Genomic DNA, 12,531 nt, shown 5'->3' with positions numbered 1-12,531 from the left:
ACCACCGCCATTCCTATGCACATGGGGGCCTGTTGGGAGTTGGACTAGGGACCTCTCACACACCCCACCCACCACCACCGCCATCCCGATGCACATGGGGGCCTGTTGGGAGTTGTAGTGCCATCCCCTCACACCCCCCACCCACCACCACCGCCATTCCTATGCACATGGGGGCCTGTTGGGAGTTGGACTAGTGACCTCTCACACCCCCCACCCACCACCACTGTCATCCCGATGCACATGGGGGCCTGTTGGGAGTTGGACTAGTGACCTCTCACACACCCCACCCACCACCACCGCCATCCCGATGCACATGGGGGCCTGTTGGGAGTTGGACTAGTGACCTCTCACACCCCCCACCCACCACCACCGCCATCCCTATGCACATGGGGGCCTGTTTGGAGTTGTAGTGCCGTCCCCTCACACCCCCCACCCACCACCACCGCCATTCTAATGCACCTGGGGGCCTGTTGGGAGTTGGACTAGTGGCCTTTCACACCCCCCACCCACCACCACCGCCATTCCTATGCACATGGGGGCCTGTTTGGAGTTGTAGTGCCGTCCCCTCACACCCCCCTCCCACCACCACCGCCATTCCTATGCACATGGGGGCCTGTTGGGAGTTGTAGTGCCGTCCCCATACCACCACCGCCATTCCAATGCATATGGGGGCCTGTTGGGAGTTGTAGTGCTGTCCCCTCACACCCCCCACCCACCACCACTGCCATTCCTATGCACATGGGGGCCTGTTGGGAGTTGTAGTGCCGTCCCCTCACACCCACCACCCACCACCACCGCCATTCCGATGCACACACATGGGGGCCTGTTGGGAGTTGTAGTGCCGTCCCCTCACACCCCCCACCCACCACCAACGCCATTCCTATGCACATGGGGCCTGTTGGAGTGGTTTAGATGTTGGTGAGTATGTGGACTGCATGCATGGGTTGGGGTCTGGGAGATGTGTCTTCAGAGTTGTGTGAGGCACACCATGTTGTTGTGTTGTTGTGCTCATGGTGCTTGGTTTGTACTCACCAGCCTCTTCTCCCTCATCAAGTCCATCAAGGGTCTCAGGGTGCAGGATGGTCAGCACTCAGTGTACGGTAAGGGCTCCGGGGGGGTTCCACCGCCTGTGTGATTTGCCCGGAGATAGTTCTTTGCTCTGATGGATTTGACTCGGGTCTTGAGGTCATGCCACCGCCTCTGAATCTCCTGCTTCGTCCTCTGGATGGTCCCAGATGCATTCACCCTGGTGACTATCCGGTCCCACATGCTGTTTTTCCTGGCTATGGTGGTCTGCTGCACTAGGGCCCGAATAAGTGGGGTTCTACACGTATTATCTCATCTACCATAACCTTTAACTCGGTGTCAGTGAATTTGGGGTTCTTTTTTGGTGCCATGGTGTGTGGTGCTCGGGGTGTGGGTTTGTGTGAATAGGGAGGTGCAGGTGTGTGGTGTGTAGGAATGGTGTGGTGGGTCTTTGTGTAGTGGGTGTGTTTGGGTGTGGGTTATGTGTAAGGTATCTGTGTATCCTGTAAGTTCTGAGGTGTCTCCTGCTAGCAGCTATGCTGTGATGCAGAGGATTTCTGGAGTGGGTGGAAGTTATTTTATAGTCTGTGTCTTGGCCCTGTCTGAATGGTTATTGGCAGTCAGGTGCTAGGTGGGTGTTTTGCCAGGTGTGCATTATGTGGTACTTGGGGGTGGGTCATTGTGTCTTGTGATTGGTTTAGATGTTTCAGGTGGGTGGTCGTTCATTTTCCTGTGTTTGGTGATAACTTCCGTTGCAATGTATGGAATTGGTTTGACTGTAGGGATGTTGTTTGTGTTGGTCTTCCGCTGTGGAGCACGGTTTCTCGTAGCATTGGTACCGCAGCGGACGTGGATCGCGGTGGCTACCGGGGTACTTGCGGAGTTATCCTAATTGCAGACACGGACACTACGCAGGTATCACGGGGGAAGTGGATGTTCTCGCGGTCATGTGCGTACGCGGCGGTCGGTGTTCTTTCGGTTCCGTCCGCCTGCCGCGGGCTCAGGTGTACTTCGACCGCTGCGGACGGGGATTGGTGTGCTCCGTCGGCCGCGATCGGTGTTTCAATCATGTTTTATCCTAATCGCTATTGCGGTTTTTCCGCAGACAGGTCCGGAGTATCTTGCCACCTTCCTCGGCGGACGGGACACGTTTCCGTCCGCGATCCTAATCGACCCCTTAGTGTATGAAGGCATCTGCTGCAGGGACTTCTGTATAACCTCATAGTCACAACTCTTTGTTTCCCTTTAGCCCCACCCCTTTCCTCTCTGACCCCTCACCCACCAGTGCAGCCCTCGGCCACAAATCACACTGTAAATGTTGCCCCCATATCATTGCATGTAAGTATGATACAACAGGTAACATCATACCTACAGCAACTGAGGACTATTGCCTTTAACTCAGAATCATAGCTGCACAAGTTAAATAAACATACATTTTGGCCTCTCAATAATTTTCAGAAAACTTCAACTTACAGTCCTGGTGACACCACAACAATATTGCTGTACCTGAGTTTCAGAAAAAGAAGGGAAATCCACACAGAAAATGACTCTCTTTAAACAATTTCCCTTCCTTTACTACGCTCACCTACCATGATCTCATGCCGTCACTTCTCCACTCGTCACAAGTAGGCAGTGTCAGCATCATCAATAGCGCACATAATCTACCTGCAGTTTCTGAACGTGTCTGTATCGGGCTCTGTTTTTTGCCCTGCCACTTTTTCTTGAACTACTGCAACAGCAGGCTGTCACTACAAGCCGGCAAAAAAAACAGTCTGCCTATGCCAGGGCTCAAAAGTAGAGCCCGTTAGATACCATTTTCGAGCCTGCCTTTAAAAAACTGCCTGTGCTCAGACCCGAAGACACCCGGCCAACTTAAAGCCCTGAAACTATGTTAATGTCTCCTCTCTCTTTTCACCCTTAAATTTGACTTTTAAACCACGTTTGCTTTCCATAACACACGCTTCTTTTTCGATGTTCCACAATCAACGCCTAGAGACATTGCCCTTTTTAGTATCAGAAGCTGCAGCTGCAACGTGGCTAATCCACGGATTAATTACTCTACCTTTCGCGCTTTTTCAATGTTCAAATTCTATATGGCCGAGATACCCGCCACCCCCTCTCAACACAATCCCCAAAGGAGGGAAACCGGAAACAGTTCTTGAGTTTTTGGAAGTGGGATGGAGTGACCATCCCGGCCGTATTTATTAAAACAAAAATTAAAACATTAAACGTTTCATGTTATGTACAATTTCATTACCATATTGCGATGTTTGGCTAACCTTAACAGATTCTCTAATACAGAGGTTCTCCTAGCCGAACTAGCATCCTACAAAACATTTCTTGACATATTGAAATTGTACAACCTAACGTTTAAGGGCCAACGGCAAGGTCATAACCGGTGTCAAGATCCCTAACCAGACTTACCCCTCCCACTTGGGCTGGGCGACAGCACGGAGGCGTACCTCAAGTGCAACTATTACCAATTTCCCTTGACTTGACGGGGGCACCTAAAGACTCAACGCCATTAAAGGTCGTTCGAATACTCGTGTGAGGTATCTAGAAGGTACCGTAGACCTTATCCCAACCCCACACAACTTACCGCATCTGCCGTCGCAGATGTCACTGGCCCCGGGAAATTCCCCAGGAGGGGGCTGTAACCCCTCCTACAAAGGAAGGGGCCTTGACCGCCTTTCCTTTACTTCCGGCGACCCATCCTTAGAAGGGACCGCCTCCCCATTGAGGGGCCAATGGCCACCTCTCCCGAGCGCTCCCATCCGTGTTGGGTGACGCCCACTCATAGGGATCTACTAATTAGTGCTCACCGATCATGACCTTACCGCCTACCAAATAAATACGACAGTGCTAACTAAAACTCAGAATACATTGGCCACTATGACCGAAAGGGCATGCATAAAATTCAACACTAAATCTGAATCTCTTTAATGGTAAAACGTACTCAAACAGACCATTCTTTATTAACTCAATATCAACATGATACTCCAACCTGGAAACGAGAACACAAGCAAAATTAATCAACTTTATTACAAACAACTGGCTGTCTTCAGGGGCTGGTGGGTGGGTCAAAATTGGCTCTTCGTTCTGTCCCGAACTCACGTGCAGCGAGGAGGTGCAGCTTCAGAGCACAAGAACAAGAGGATGTCTTCTGGTCTTGCGTTCCTTTTTATCCGTCTTCAGGGCGGGCGTATACCCGCCCCTGCCTGCCCCGAGGGCGTGGCTGGCTGCGTCAGTGTCTAGGCCAGCCCACTCTAGGGCGGGAACAGGCGCGCCCCGGCTACGCCGCTTCGGGCATACCAGCCGAGACGCGCCTCCCGCCCAAAAATGGCTTCCCGGGGGGATCGAGGCACTCAGCCATACGTTCGGGGGGACCAAGTTGGTCGCCCCTTTCCATATGGCCGAGATACCCGCCACCCCCTCTCAACACAATCCCCAAAGGAGGGAAACCGGAAACAGTTCTTGAGTTTTTGGAAGTGGGATGGAGTGACCATCCCGGCCGTATTTATTAAAACAAAAATTAAAACATTAAACGTTTCATGTTATGTACAATTTCATTACCATATTGCGATGTTTGGCTAACCTTAACAGATTCTCTAATACAGAGGTTCTCCTAGCCGAACTAGCATCCTACAAAACATTTCTTGACATATTGAAATTGTACAACCTAACGTTTAAGGGCCAACGGCAAGGTCATAACCGGTGTCAAGATCCCTAACCAGACTTACCCCTCCCACTTGGGCTGGGCGACAGCACGGAGGCGTACCTCAAGTGCAACTATTACCAATTTCCCTTGACTTGACGGGGGCACCTAAAGACTCGACGCCATTAAAGGTCGTTCGAATACTCGTGTGAGGTATCTAGAAGGTACCGTAGACCTTATCCCAACCCCACACAACTTACCGCATCTGCCGTCGCAGATGTCACTGGCCCCGGGAAATTCCCCAGGAGGGGGCTGTAACCCCTCCTACAAAGGAAGGGGCCTTGACCGCCTTTCCTTTACTTCCGGCGACCCATCCTTAGAAGGGACCGCCTCCCCATTGAGGGGCCAATGGCCACCTCTCCCGAGCGCTCCCATCCGTGTTGGGTGACGCCCACTCATAGGGATCTACTAATTAGTGCTCACCGATCATGACCTTACCGCCACAGGCCCGGATAGTTGACCGGCTATCCGGGCCCCCCACAAAACTCCTAGCTAAAGGTCATGTTTCAACGTTTTTAACCATGCTAAGAAGTCTCCTATGAGTAACTCATTTCCCACCCGAGACAAATGCACACCATCCCCTAGATACATACTGTCATCATTAATACAACCGTGCGAGATAGAATGCAATGTCCTGGAACGAAACAACCTACTCACTTTGTTATTAAGTTTTCTAACAGAATGGTTCAAAGCAGGAATCGAAACAGCCCCCGCCACACTTTTCGTGGGATCATATGAGACCACGCAATTATGCACCCCGGAACTTTCCTCGCCAACCAACTTACAGTGGAAAGCATTGCCTCCAGGAGAAGTCGTCTACCGGTGGTGACCAAATCATTGCCCCCTAAATGTACTATGACTATAGACGGCGGTGACCTCGTCCGCCCTAACAAACCCTCAAAGAATGCCTGAAACTGGTCAATACAGAGACCGCCCCTTCCGTAGAAGGACATTCTGTACCCGTATTCCCCAGCTACGTGAATCATGTCACCTGCTTCGAATACGTCTGCGGCACGCCTCACGTATGAGTGGCCCACGACCCACACCTCCTTTCTCACAGCCGGTGATGTCTGACCGCTGGCCTGGTGTTGGGTCGACTGCATAGTCCGCCCCGCCTCGAAGGCTTGCGTAACTGAAAACCAAACAAAAGACAAGAAGCGTGAGAACATTGTTACAGCTTCACAACATGTGCAACCGCACATACCTCTTATAACAATTGGAGGACCAACGCCCCACTCGTTTTACTTGTTCCACATTAAGACCCCTGGCTGTAGCTTCAGTGGCAGCCCCTATCCGAAAGGAATGGGTCCCAAACTCACCCGGGTCCAAGCCCGCTGCGGTAATTGACATCGCGAGCACCCGCTGAAACTGAAACTTCGTCAGTGGGGTGGCGTCCGCGTGTCTCAACAATGTCCCTCCCCATGATGCCACCCTTCGTGCAAGGTAATCTTCTAAACACTTCACCGGACACATGGAGGACCCTGGAATCCTGCGAATGACTATGCAGTCTCCCACCCCACCTTGATCGGTTTTTGACTTGACAAAGGATACAGTCATCGTCTCACCCCTGATCTGAACGTGTTCCCGGCACAAACCCCCCACCACATCCTGTTTGTTCCTTGCCACCAGCTCACTTATCCTCATCGCCCCGTGAAATGCAAGCGTAAAAGCAGCTCGGAACAAACAGGCCTCGAACTGAGACGAGCATGTGGCGTGGAGTGTGGCCAGCAACTGGGCCAACCTATCCAGACCTATCGGGCGCCTCTCATCTACTCTGCGACCCTCAAGGCGTTGCCACCCACGTAGCGCTTTCTGTACCACGAAAGACGCTGTCGGGTCCTGGATATTATGGGCCCTGGCAACAAAGGAAATGGCAGCACGATGCCTCTGGGCTGTAGCCACCGACTTCCCAGCCCTACGCAAGGACATCAGAAAATGTACTACCCAATCCTCGTGCCCCCAAAGCCCCCCTCTCTCAGTCCCCAAAAAGGCTAAATAGGCACGAAACGCCCCTTCGTATGCCTTCCTCGTTCTTGGTGCTAGACTCTCTCCCACGAGGTAACGAAGTTCGGGGCACCGAGAGACCAGAGAGCTTCGGGAAAGGGTGCCGGCTCTGGGTCCGCCGAGGGAAGGAAACCCGAGAAAGCCTGTATTTGAAAACGAGACAGTGCATCAGCCGCCTGATTCATCACCCCTGGGACATGTTTCGCTCTGAATACCACGTTCAGTTGCATACATAGTAAGACAATCTCTTTAAGCAGCCTTAAAATCATTTTACAACGTGCTGCCTGACTATTGATGCATTCTACAACGGTCATATTGTCAGACCAAAATATGACAGAGTGATTTTTGAATCCATCGGGCCAGGTTCTGAGGGCCACCAAAATGGGAAACAGTTCAAGGAAAGCAATATTACTCGTCAGCCCCTCTTCATGCCACCATGTTGGCCACCTTTGTGCCGACCATTTTGTGCCGAAGATGGCGCCAAAGCCCATGCTTCCCGCTGAATCCGTCCATAGACCAAGCTCTTCAGAGGACAAGGCTGGTTTGTTCCAGACGACTCGACCATTGAAATCCGCCAAAAATGCTAACCAAATACGCATATCTTGGCGGACCTCAGCCGATAGTCTTGTGCGATGATGACCCTCCTTTAGGCCGACCATCGCCTGGGCAATCGAACGGGAAAAGGGGCGGGCCATTGGGATCACCCTTAGGGCAAAATTCAACTTCCCCACCAATTGCTGCAATTGATGCAGCGTAACTTTAGATGCGGTAATACACATTTGCAGGGCTGCCCTGAATTTCGACACTTTGGCAGCTGGTAAACGAAAACAACCCTCACTAGAGTCCAACTCGATCCCGAGAAACTCGAGGCAAGTCGTGGGACCCACAGTTTTACCTGGTGCCAATGGCACGCCAAATTGATTCATTAAAACACAAAATTCAGTCAAGGCCCGGGCACATTCATCATCCCCAGCGGCCCCAAGGAACAGAAAGTCATCGAGGTAATGCATCACATTTCGAAAACCCGTTTTCTTCGTGTAAACCCATTGTAGAAAACTACTGAATTTCTCGAAATATGCACAAGATATAGAGCACCCCATCGGCATACACCTATCCATGTAATATGAACCTTGAAACATGAATCCCAAAAGACGGTGGTCTTCCGGGTATACCGGGAGCAAACGGAACGCTGACTCGATATCTGATTTCGCCATCAGCGTCCCGGGCCCCAGGCGATTTAAAATGGCTACGGCCTCATCGAATGATGCGTACCGCACCGAACATATCTCTGGATTAATTGCGTCGTTTACAGAAAGGCCATGAGGAGCTGATAAATTGTGAATCAATCGAAACTCACCTGGGTCCTTCTTGGGGACCACCCCTAAAGGAGAACAAACAAAATTCTGTACCGGGGGAACACTAAACGGGCCGGCAACCCGCCCTCGGGTAACCTCTTTCCGGATCTTATCCTGTACTACAGTCGTATGCTGCAAGACGGAAAGTTGGTTTTTGCACGTCCCGACACCCTGAAAGTCCCCCACCGGGATGCGGAAACCATATGAAAAACCGTTTCGTAGCACCCCAGCAGAAGTACGATCTGGGTATTCGCTGAGCCAGGGAATCATCGCCAGGGTATCAATCGGGGTTGGTAAAGGCGCCCCTCGGACTATATTAGACCTGTTTGGCGCCTCCTCTACCCCCATTTTCACCCGATTTGGCTCTGCACGAGGACTCAGGATGGGGTGCCCCACAACCACTACATTCGTGTTTGAATTTACAAGATCCCGGGGGCCTAGTACATTTACTTTTGTTGAAATTGAAACAGAAACCCCTCTTCCCTGTATTGCCGGCGGGTCTCGGATAATCGTCTGTACCCGTACCCGACCGAAAGGGCGTCCCCCCATTTTGGCGGGAGGACTCACCAACAGTACTCCCAACCAACGGCACTTTCAACATCCCCGACTCTTTCATTTTATTCCATGTCAAAGAATCGTAACAGTCCCAGGTTAAACTTTTGTTATGCTCCATCGCTTTCCTGAAAAGGTTGTCATAACAGAACCATTGGTTACCTTGGTGCGATGTCGAGTACCCCATAATTCGTGACTGATATACTGGAAATTCAGGGAGCAATTCAGGCCTACGTTCCCCCAAAATTGACGTAAAAATTCCCCAAGCATTACCCCAGTTGCCAATATTCTCATTCACTTTAAAGGCGGCCATTTTGGCGCGCCAAACACTCGGATGCATCAGATCCTTTTGACCCTTAACAGTTTCGACCTCATAATGATCAACGAGCAGGGAGAAAATGTTTACGTATTCCCCCGCCCAAATCTTTTCCTTTATTGCCAAAGGAACATGTTGCCCCAATTTTTCTCTACGAGAGGGTGTTGACTCATCCCTTGCGATCGGCAATGGCCGCTTACCTGCACCGGACGCTACTTCCGCCCCTCGTGGCTTGTCTATCACGGCATCCGGCGCGGGCACCTTGGCTGTATCACGTTTCTCGCGCAACTGTTTCATGAGTGCTTGCGCTTCGGCAGCCGTGGCGCCCTCGCTACTGTCCCCCAACCACGCTGCTAACTGTGCCGCCAACTCGGGAGGCATATCCCCAGCGGATGTCGGGGTGACTACGACCGGAATCGGATTCCCTTCCTGCGGTACCGGGGCCGGTACCGGGGCTGGCGGCTCGAGGGGGGAACAGGGAACCGGGACGTCTCCCCCGACCGGCCCCCTTCTCGGCCTCTTAGGCCTCCCTCCGGCCGGTGGACGCCCCGATCCCTCCTCACCGTCTCGCCCCGCCAACTGCTTCTTTATCTCGGACATTTCCTTCATGAGAACCCGAACCAACTGGTCAGTCGACATTCTCTTCGCGCCTTTCTTGGGCATTTTTCAAACGAAGTATCTAGAAGACAAAAGGAAAGATTAAAACGCTCAAAATTGGCTCTTCGTTCTGTCCCGAGCTCACGTGCAGCGAGGAGGTGCAGCTTCAGAGCACAAGAACAAGAGGATGTCTTCTGGTCTTGCGTCCCTTTTTATCCGTCTTCAGGGCGGGCGTATACCCGCCCCTGCCTGCCCCGAGGGCGTGGCTGGCTGCGTCAGTGTCTAGGCCAGCCCACTCTAGGGCGGGAACAGGCGCGCCCCGGCTACGCCGCTTCGGGCATACCAGCCGAGACGCGCCTCCCGCCCAAAAATGGCTTCCCGGGGGGATCGAGGCACTCAGCCATACGTTCGGGGGGACCAAGTTGGTCGCCCCTTTCCATAAATTACTTTCACATAAGTAGATACGAGCGGCTCAGTACCTCCCACTGGCATGAACCCAAGTCGCTCCCTTTCACTTACAAATGCCTTAGAGACGGCAAAAAATTATATCTGTATAGGGATGAGTGTACAGAAACACGGGATCAGTCGTTGATATCTAGGCACTTCCAATTGCATGACTTATGTAACCAGAACCGCTGTAATGTAGCATGTGTTTTCAAAGGTACACCGGTGCCTGCTATAATGCCGACTTTTACCTTATTGGTCAACGGTGGTTATTTATTTTCAAGCTATGAGAATTGCTATGAGTTAGTAAACGACACAGCTTACGTTGTAATAGTCACTCTGCATATGCTTCCCTGTAAGAGTGTACTTTATCCACCCCCGCATGGGAACCTTGATGTTTCCATCTGGCCGCGAATTCCGGCCTTGAATTCAAAGTTCAATCACATGAGATGAACAAGAGCCTTATTGTCACAAAAACAAGTTACCCTAGCATCTGTTCGCAAACATTTCTCCTTCACTTAGCTAACACTCGCAGAGAAATGCATACTTTATTAAATAGTGACCTTCCTTTACAATTTGCTGGGGTGACTCCCATAATCTTTAACACATCCTACACTTCAGGGCTGGCCCATTTTTTTTATAAGTACTGAGCAATGGATGGTTTAGTGACTTCTTTGCCAAAAATATTTGAAGTCATTCCTGCTACTCTTCACTCCATATTCTCTGATCTATTTTGTGGACGTCCTGTTCTACTACCAGTGGCTGCTGGTTTTGTGTTCCTATTTTGTTTATTACAAAATGGATGTCCGTCCTGTCTTCGCAAACGAGCCAGAGCACTTAGGACTGTTTCGCCACAGGATGCTTGAGTACTATGGCATCCTGCCACTCGCGACTTTGAGTGCATCATATGCATTATCATTTTGATTTTCCTATTTCACCTGTGTGCAGCCTGTATTTCATTGCCTGAGCTGTGATTTCATGTGGGCCCTGGACTTATGTCTCTGCAACTTGGTATCTCCTGAAGTGAATTACAATCATCTCATGAATCCGTTAATTGATCATGAACAGCTTTGTTCCGACGGAGGGATTATGGCCTTTGCAGCGATACATGGAGTTCTGGGTCATTGGAATATATTCGCAGCGGCGCAAAATTTCTTGGCACACAGCTACATTGAAAACCCACTGAGTTGTCCTCTGATGGTACTAGAGGCCCTGGTAATTGAAGAGCATGTATGTTCTTCTCCTCTTTTCAATTGGATGGCTGAGTTGTTTTTGGAAGATAACAGTGACTTCCTTTTAGAAGCGGTTGCTGCTTATTTCACCTACTCAGTTGTAGGATGACTCTTATGGAAGCCATTGACGTCTTACAATTTTTTTTCTCTCCCTATCTTTCTGACCTTTTTTGGACTTCTTTTTTTATATAAACAGACCTATTGGCTTTACTAACAGTGGACATTACAATTTCGTGCTGGTGAGATTTTCGTTTTTTATGTGGACTATATTTTTTTACTTCACCTACTCGATTTCGAACTAAACATTTAATTGAACTCTGATTTCAACAATTGAGTTGCTTATCTTATCTTATCTTATTTGAAACGTACTCGGAGCAAGGCAGGGTAATATATGGTTAAATGTGCCCTGATTAATGTGTAAAGTTAGCATGAGTTTTTTATAAGTTTAAAGTTTAAACGCCATTTTTCCATTCTGCTGCTTATTTGCGCCTCACACACATCTGCTGCTTTACTTTTCTGCCTAGTGAAATGTTTTCGATTCATACGAGAAAAATATGTTGTTACACTGATATTAGCCTTGCTTGTCGAGCTGTATCTGTACAGCGACTACTGAAACCTTCAAAAGATATCTCAATACAGTAGTTGTTCTCAACACTGTTTTTCGAGCGTCCCTAAAGATAACATACATGCAGCTGTAGCCAAGTTCGCGCTTTTGGCGCGTTTTTTATTTCCTTACACAAGAGCATAACACAAACTTGATGGTGCTTCGCATGCAGAGAGCTGATTGTTAATGATGTGATCTCTAACCACTAGCATTTTCATATATGGTTGCTCTACTTAAAGTCAAAAGACACCTTCTTAGATTTAATATAATTTAATATACTTGCTCGGGAGGGTGTGGAATAAGTTTTGTTAAACTCTATTCATTTGGCATCATACTATGCTTGCACCGTTTGTGTTCTATGGACTAGTAACTATGCCGATTACTTTGTTTTTTTATAATATGTTTACTCGTATTAGATAAGATACTTTGCTTCAAAGCACTGCATTAGTGAATAAACATTTCAAACATACACGTACCCTCTTTTAATCCATATTCTGAACTGAAATGATTGTATACTGAAAGAATATTCATGTGTTCCACGTAACCTCAGCTGTACAAAGTTCATGTTGTACTTTGTCGACCTGAGTTACTCATACTACAACCCGCGGGCCTGTGACGGCCCGTCAGGCCTTTCTTAGCGGTTCGCGGACCATGCAAAAAATCGTACTTCTGCTAAAAAAATAATT

The sequence above is a fragment of the Lissotriton vulgaris genome, chromosome 1_1 (genome assembly GCF_964263255.1).
Source record: "Lissotriton vulgaris chromosome 1_1, aLisVul1.2, whole genome shotgun sequence".
Lineage (NCBI taxonomy): Eukaryota > Metazoa > Chordata > Amphibia > Caudata > Salamandridae > Lissotriton > Lissotriton vulgaris.
Note: the sequence above shows the minus strand (reverse complement) of the source record.